Consider the following 8,979-nt stretch of genomic DNA (forward strand, 5'->3'; position numbering starts at 1 on the left):
GGCAGTTGACGGCATTCAGTACTCAGTACTCAATGCCTCAGTACTGAATGCCGTCAACTGCCAGTTTCCAGATACAATTTTACAACTCATCCGCTTCATCCTGGACCACAATATCTTCACCTTCAACAACCAGTTCTTCATCCAGACACACGGAACAGCCATGGGGACAAAATTTGCACCTCAATATGCCAACATCTTCATGCACAGGTTCGAACAAGACTTCTTCACCGCACAGGACCTTCAACCGATGCTATACACTAGATACATCGATGACATTTTCTTCCTTTGGAGTCATGGTGAGCAATCACTGAAACAACTATATGATGACATCAACAAGTTCCATCCCACCATCAGACTCACCATGGACTACTCTCCGGAATCGGTTGCATTCTTGGACACACGCATCTCCATTAAGGACGGTCACCTCAGCACCTCACTGTACCACAAGCCCACGGATAACCTCATGCTGCTCCACTTCTCCAGCTTCCACCCTAAACACGTAAAAGAAGCCATCCCCTACGGACAAGCCCTCCGAATACACAGGATCTGCTCGGATGAGGAGGATCGCAACAGACACCTCCAGACGCTGGAAGATGCCCTCATAAGAACAGGATATGGCGCTCGACTCATCGATCAACAGTTCCGACGCGCCACAGCGAAAAACCGCACCGACCTCCTCAGAAGACAAACACGGGACACGGTGGACAGAGTACCCTTCGTCGTCCAGTACTTCCCCGGAGCGGAGAAGCTACGGCATCTCCTCCGGAGCCTTCAACATGTCATTGATGAAGACGAACATCTCGCCAAGGCCATCCCCACACCCCCACTTCTTGCCTTCAAACAACCACGCAACCTCAAACAGACCATTGTCCGCAGCAAACTACCCAGCCTTCAGGAGAACAGTGACCACGACACCACACAACCCTGCCACAGCAACCTCTGCAAGACGTGCCGGATCATCGACACGGATGCCATCATCTCACGTGAGAACACCATCTACCAGGTACACGGTACCTACTCTTGCAACTCGGCCAACGTTGCCTACCTGATACGCTGCAAGAAAGGATGTCCCGAGGCATGGTACATTGGGGAAACCATGCAGACGCTACGACAACGGATGAATGAACACCGCTCGACAATCACCAGGCAAGACTGTTCTCTTCCTGTGAGGGAGCACTTCAGCAGTCACGGGCATTCAGCCTTGGATCTTCAGGTAAGCGTTCTCCAAGGCGGCCTTCACGACACACGACAGCGCAGAGTCGCTGAGCAGAAACTGATAGCCAAGTTCCGCACACATGAGGACGGCCTCAACCGGGATGTTGGATTTATGTCACATTATCAGTAACCCCCACAGCTTGCCTCCTGGACTTGCAGAATTTCACTAGCTGTTCTGTCTGGAGACAATACACATCTCTTTAACCTGTGTTGAATGCTCCCTCCACCCACATTGTCTGTACATTTAAGACCTGGCTGGCTGTAGAGATTTGCATTCTAATCAGTATTCTGTCATTTGATTTCTGTGTCTGTTTGCACTGTTTGAGAACAGATATCCACTCCATCTGACGAAGGAGCTGTGCTCCGAAAGCTTATGGTATTTGCTACCAAATAAACCTGTTGGACTTTAACCTGGTGTTGTGAGACTTCTTACTGTGCTTACCCCAGTCCAACGCCAGCATCTCCACTTCATGTGGAAGGGGAAACAGATTTAATGTTTTGCGTCCGTATGACTCTTACCATAGCAACCAAAGGATCTCTACAGTGCAGAAGGAGGTCTTTCGGCCCATCAAGTCTGCACCAACCACAATTCCACCCAGGCCCTAAGCCCATAATCCATTTACCCTAGCTAGTCTCCCTGACACTAAAGGGCAATTTAGCATGGCCAATCCACCTAACCTGCACATCTTTGGACTGTGGGAGGAAACCGGAGCACCCAGAGGAAAGGGGGAGAATGTGCAAACCCCACACAGACAGTGACCTAAGCTGGGAATCGAACCCAAGTGCATAGAGCTGTGAGGCAGCAGTGCTAATCACCACGCCATTGCGCCGCCCTAGCTTCTTCGAAGCTAATGCTGCCATTATCTACCAAATATTTCCAGCACTTGCTTCATGCAGCCATTCTCCATGGGCAACATTAAATTGAGCATGGCAGTCGGCTATTCCGCTGCAAAGGCATCACAACTCTTCTTTGTATTATCCAGAAGGAGTCAAGGGCTCGCAATCAGGATAAATGTTTTCCTCATTGAAGTGGAGATGCTGGCGTTGGACTGGGTAAGCACAGTAAGAACTGTAAGTTCCTCATTGAAGCCAGGCCTATTGAAGCCAATGCATCCCTCCTTCCCTTCACTCAGCATCATCATAACTGAGATCCGCTAACACAGCACAGCCCAGGGATATTGCCCCAAGACCTTTCCCAATGTTAATCTGTGCTTGATTGCTACCCCTTCCACAAACATTCAATCCCTCCATCACCAATGCACAGCAGCAGTTGTGCCAGCTACAAGGTGCACTGCGGGAACTCACCAAGATTCCAGAGACAGCACTTTCCAAAAGACACAACTACTGCCATCTAGAAGGACAAGGGCAGCAGACATATGGGAACACCAGTACCTGGAGTTACCCCTCCAAGTCAATCACCATCCTAACTTGGAAATATATCACTATTCCTTCACTGTCGCTGGGTCAAAATCCCGGAACTTCCTCCCTAACAACACGGTGGGTGTACCTACACTTCAGGGACTGCAGTGGTTCAAGAAAGCAGCTCACCACCACCTTCTCAAGGGCAACTAGGGATGGACAACAAAAGGATATGCTGAGAGGGTTAGAGAAAGCAGATGGCTCGTGTGGATCATAAGCACCAGCATAGACTAGTTGGGTCGAAAGTCTTGTTTCGGTGCTGTTGACTTGATGTACCTTTCATAGACTCATTACAGCACAGAAGGCCATTCGGCCCAACATGTCAATGCTAGCTCTTCTAAGGAGCAATTCATGTACTACTACTCCCCTGCCTTCTCCCCCCCACATCCCTGCTCATTCATCCATTAAATGTAGAAAATTCTATGGATCAGAAGGAGGCCACTCTGCCCATTGTATTTGCGCCAGCCCAAAAACAAACCACGCCCAGCCTAATCCCATTTTCCAACAGTTGGTCCATAGCCCTGACATTATGTAACTTCAGGTGCATATACAGGCACCTTTTAAAGGAGTTAATAGTTGCTGCCTCTACTATCCTTTCAGGCAGTGAATTCCAGACCCCCTAGCATCCTTTAGGTGAAAAAACATTCCTCATCTCACTCCAATCCTTCTGCCAAGCACTTTAACTCTATGCTGCCCAGTCACTGACCTCTCTGCTAAGGGAAATAGGTCTTTCCCTTCACTCTATCCAGACATCCATAACCTTGTACACTTCAATCTCCTCTCAACCTTCTCCAAGGAAAACAACCCCAGCCTAAGTTTCATTAGGACAGAAATCAACTTCCTTTTGTTTCAAAATAAACTGATCTTGCTAAGATCAGTTAACACTAACACGACACAGTTCAAAAAAAGAAACATTTGACACAATCCCACGGTCCCTCCATCCAGGTTTCACTGTATTCCCGATAACATTTTGATTGGATGTCATCTTAGGATGCTGGTGGAAAGGCAGAAAAATTCTTGGTGGGACACTTTACGGAAATGTCCCCAATAAACACAGCTGTGTAACTGGTAAAAACACCAGGTAAAAACCTGCTGAAATCTGAAAAGAGCACAGCAGGTCCCTCCCTACCTAACAACACTGTGGGAGCACCTTCACCACACAGTGGGTCAGGAAGGTGGCTCACCACGCCACCCTTCTCAAGGTCATCTAGGGCCAGGGCAGTGACACTCACATGTGGAGAATGTATTAAAACAAAGGCCAGGTAACAGCTGTACAGGGTGAAACAAGGGATAACATTGCAGGTCAAATATATTTCATCTTAACTGGAAGATGTCATAGAATCCCTACAGTGCAGAAGGAGTCTGCACCGTCAACAATCTCACCCAGCCCTATCCCCATAACCCCATGTATTTACCCCATTAATATCCCTGTCACTAATGGGCAATCAACCTAACCCACACATCTTCAGAGTGGGGAGGAAACCCACACAGACACGGGGAGACCATGCAAACTCCGCGCAGTTACCCAAGGCCAGAATTGAACCCGGGTCCCTGGCGCTGTGAGTTAGCAATGCTAACCACTGTGCCACCCAGCACCAGTTAAGAGATTAACCACTTTTAAGCAAATACAGAGCTAGGTTTAAGAAAAAGGCACAATTTAAGTGTCGACTGCTATTACTTTTTATTTTTTAAATTTATTTTCAATGTAGACGTCACTGGCAAAATGGGCATTTGTTCCCCATCGCCAACTGCCCTTGAGAAGGAATTTTTGAAACGGCTGCAATCTGTGTGGTGTAGGTACACCCACAATGCTGTTAGGTTTGAGGGTTTTAACCTGATGGTGATGAAGAAACACATTATATCTCCAAATCAGGATAGTGATAGAGGAAACTTGGAGGTGATGGTGTTCCCGTGCTCTTGCTCCCCTTGTCCAACTAGTGGTGGAGGTGGCATTTTTGAGGGGGGTGCTGCCGATGTTATGCCCAAATCGCACTCAGCCTCTCTTATTAAGGCAGCCCTCTGAGGGGCTACTGTCTCTGCAACCCTCCCACTCCCTCCCCTTCCACCTTTTGGAGGTCTCCAAGGCACTTTGAGAGGCAAATTGTCACCACCAACAAACACTCATGCCACTACACAGATAACCCAATGCAGACAGGGATAGTTGTTGCAGAGTAGGAGAGGGAGTGGGCTGGTGGTTAGTTTGAATATTTCTGACCTGTGTGCACACTTCCCTGTCCTAGCTTCTCCCCACTGAAGCATGATAAGGTTTGCAGTTTGAGACTTTAAGTCATAATTGTGACTATTTAAAGTAACAGTGCGTGGCTGAGCTTCACATGCAACCAACACACTGAATATGTGAACTGGGTAAATCCAGATCTACATTCAAACTTGCAGCACAGACTCCCAGACTGGCAACGCCTCAATATTAAAATTCTCACCCTAGTTTGCAAATCCCTCCAATTCGCTGTCCCCTCCCTACCTCTGTAATCTCCTCCTGCCTTATAACCCTCCAAGATCTCAGCACTCCTCCAATTCTGGCCTCCAGTACATTCCCAAAAGTGCTTCACGAAGGGGGTTGAAGGACCAAAGCCATTCTCTTAAAGGGGGGCTCACCCAAAGTACATAATCCCATCCAAACCACATAAGCAGATATTAGGACCAAAGCATAGTCAGAGAGTTCAGTTTTAAGGGTTGTTTTAAAAGGAGGAGGAGAGAGGCGGAGCAGTTTAGGGAGGGAATTCCAGAGTTAAGGTCTTGGTAACTGAAGGCACAGTGCCAATGGCAAAGTGATTAAACACAGTAAGAGTTTTAACAACACCAGGTTAAAGTTCAGCAGGTTTATTTGGTAGCAAATGCCATAGCTTTCGGAGCGCTGCTCCTTCGTCAGATGGAGTGGAAATCTGCTCTCAAACAGGGCACAGAGACACAAAATCAAGTTACAGAATACTGATTAGAATGCGAATCTCTACAGCCAACCAGGTCTTAAAGATACAGACAATGTGAGTGGAGGGAGCATTAAGCACAGGTTAAAGAGATGTGTATTGTCTCCAGACAGGTATTGTCTCCAGACCTGTCCTGTCTGGAGACAATACACATCTCTTTAACCTGTGCTTAATGCTCCCTCCACTCACATTGTCTGTATCTTTAAGACCTGGTTGGCTGTAGAGATTCGCATTCTAATCAGTATTCTGTAACTTGATTTTGTGTCTCTGTGCCCTGTTTGAGAGCAGATTTCCACTCCATCTGACGAAGGAGCAGCGCTCCGAAAGCTAATGGCATTTGCTACCAAATAAACCTGTTGGATTTTAACCTGGTGTTGTTAAAACTCTTACTGTGTTTACCCCAGTCCAACGCCGGCATCTTCACAAAGTGATTAAAATCAGGGATGCTCAAAAGTACAGGATTGGAAGAGCACAGAGATCCCAGAGGATCTTAAGGTTAATTATCGTTTTAAAAAATATCTATTAGCTCATGAGATGTGGGCATCACTGGCTGTGCCAGACTTTATTGCCCATAATATTGTTCCCGAGAAGGTGGCGGTAAGCTGCCAATACCTGAACCGCTGCAATCCACCCACAGTGCTGTTAGGAAGGAAACTGTGCTATTAGAATATTTATTACTGAGAGAGGAAGGTCTGAAGCCAAGAATAAAAAGCTTGAAGTTAGTTTCAACCTTTTTTTAAACCTTATCTCCATTTCCTGTTACTCTTTTTCCTGCAAATTGGAATTCCTAAAGTCTCCAGGTTGTATAAAAGATGCTGCATGCTCTACTGGACAGATCTGGATGTCCCTAATGGAAGCTGCAAAGAGTTACCCGATACAAGACTGTAGCAATGGTTGGAATCAGAAGGACAGTGAGAAGTCTAACAACACCAGGTTAAAGTCCTACAGGTTTATTTGGTAGCAAAAGCCACTAGCTTTCGGAACAGGCTGTCCCTTCGTCAGGTGGGTGGGAGTTCTGATCACAAACAGGGCACAAAGACTTTAACCTGGTGTTGTTAGATGTGCCCTGTTTGTGATCAGAACTCCCACCCACCTGACGAAGGGACAGCCTGTTCCGAAAGCTAGTGGCTTTTGCTACCAAATAAACCTGTTGGACTTTAATCTGGGTGTTGTTAGACTTCTTACTGTGTTTACCCCAGTCCAACACTGGCATCTCCACATCATGGAATCAGAAGACCCAGGTCTATCTAGCTCACCTTCTACCGTTCAGCTTCGTCACTTGATATTCACTTTAAATGGAGTCATTGGCCAATCATAGCAATCGATCGCTATGATTAAACTACAACAGACCAAAATACAAAGGCAAGGAAAACCCCTAGTGCAGCCATCATTCCAAAGTCACCTCCAAAACATGTGTGGCTGGGATGTCAGTACAGCATCTGGTAGACAGTTTAAGATGGGCTTCAACACCATGTAGGATATAGGGAGGGAGTCAAACAAATACAATGAGATCTGGTTCCTGCTCCTAGTCACAGTCTACTGAGCACAACTGAAAAGTGTAGGCATCAGGTGTGATGCAACACACGGTCAAATAGCCAGGCAGTGCTCACCATGTACGTGATGAACGGTCAGCTATTATCATAGAATCCCGACAGTGCAGAAGGAGGACATTCGGCCCTTCAAGCCTGCACCATCAACGATCCAACCCAGGTTTTATCCCTGTAATCCCATGTATTTACTCCACTAATCCCCCTGACACTAAAGGCCAATCTAGCATGGCTAATCCACCTAATCCGCACATCTTTGGACTGTGGGAGAAAACCGGAGTACCCGGAGGAAACCCATGCAGGCACGTGGAGAAGGTGCAAACTCCACACAGTCACCCAAGGACCAGAATTGAAGGTGGGTCCCTGGTGCTGTGAGACAGCAGTGCTAATTAACCACAGTGCCACCCCAGTAGATAAGTGCTCCAACTGCAAAGGGACAAAAAAAGTTGGAAGCTTCCAAATCACGAAGCTTTTGCTTCTCGTCCCACTCCAGGGGCGTGAGCACACAATTCAGGTTGACACTTTCCAGGGTCGTACTGAGGGAGTGCTGCACTATCAGAGGTGTCGTCTTGTGGATACGACATTAAGCAAAAGACTTGTCTTCAGTCTCAGATGGACATTCGTGATCTCATGGCAATACACCAACGAGCAGGGGAATTCTCCCTGGTCAGTAATTATACCTAAACCAAGCACTCAACAGGTATCTGGTTATTATCGAACTGCAGTTAAGTGGAAGCTGTCTATGTGTAAACTGACTACTCCGCTTTGTACTTTACAACTTCAGAAAGTTCTTCCCGGCTCTTCGAAACATCCTGCTTTATTAATGTAAATCTTACTTTCACATCCAGATGGAATAATCAGGGTAAACATTCTAGAGTGACACATTTGCTCTGCAAGATTAACAAAACAGGATCCTGTCGAGCTTCAATCACGCAATTAAACATTGATTGAACTTTTGCTGTTAGTTTTATCCTAAATGTTTGAGAAACGTGTGGGGCAGCATCAGCATGAAGTTAAACAGTAGCTGCCCGCAGGAACCGGATTCATTTATTGTGGGTACACCCAGACATATGGTCAAGCATTTAGTCTGTTTAACACAACAGCTTACAGGACACGCAAGACATCATAAAAGAAGTCACCTGGAAGGCACTGACTGAGCTGGTTAAGTCAACACACTTGTGATTAAACTCTAAGCCTTACATTATGGCCATGTTATTGGTAATTTACAGTGTAAAGACGCACTGACCACCACAAAGCAGGCTGCGACTGTGACCATCGTTGGGAATTTCCAGCAGCAAGTGTCCTCTCGGTGCCCCCTCTCTGGTCAACATTGTGTTAAAAGCGCCACTCTTGCACGATTACACTCCAGAGACAAGCACTGCTGTGAACCAACTGTTGGCTGTGTCATTGCAGACTTAGGACTGAACCACCACCAACTGAAGCCTTCCTTCCCGCCTACCACCGCTGCATCCCCAACAGGAATGCTCCACTTACTGATCCTTCAGAGGCGTGGCTAGAAATCCGATGCCACAGGGGAAAGAGTCGGCTTGAGACTTTGCCAACCCTCCAGGTGTGCCCCAGGGTTTCCAGGAATTAAAAAAATAATATCCAGGATTCGCAAAACCCAGAGAGAAAGAAAAATATTGAATAAATTGCGCATGTTTTTATTCTCTCCTGTTTACCAGCCATAAACATTTTGGACATGGGAGAATCATTGAACTGGGGTGTAATATAGGTAGTTTGATTTTTAATTGGCCAAGGGGAGGCCATTCTCCGCAAGGATTGGCATGGCCAGTCTGGAGGTGGGAGGTCATGTGATTAAACCACCACAAATATATTTGATTTGATTTATTATT

General features: G+C 46.7%; 1 protein-coding gene across 1 annotated transcript in view; it reads right to left on the minus strand.

The window, feature by feature from the left end:
• fam110d (family with sequence similarity 110 member D) overlaps positions 1-8,546 on the minus strand; it is a 68,980-nt gene extending 60,434 nt beyond the window's left edge. The window contains exon 1 of the mRNA XM_078237992.1: positions 8,370-8,546. The gene's annotated coding sequence lies outside the window, so the exon portion shown is untranslated. The remainder of the gene's footprint in view (positions 1-8,369) is intronic.
• Positions 8,547-8,979: the final 433 nt, after the last annotated feature.

The sequence above is a fragment of the Mustelus asterias genome, chromosome 21, assembly GCF_964213995.1.
Source record: "Mustelus asterias chromosome 21, sMusAst1.hap1.1, whole genome shotgun sequence".
Taxonomy (NCBI): Eukaryota; Metazoa; Chordata; class Chondrichthyes; order Carcharhiniformes; family Triakidae; genus Mustelus; species Mustelus asterias.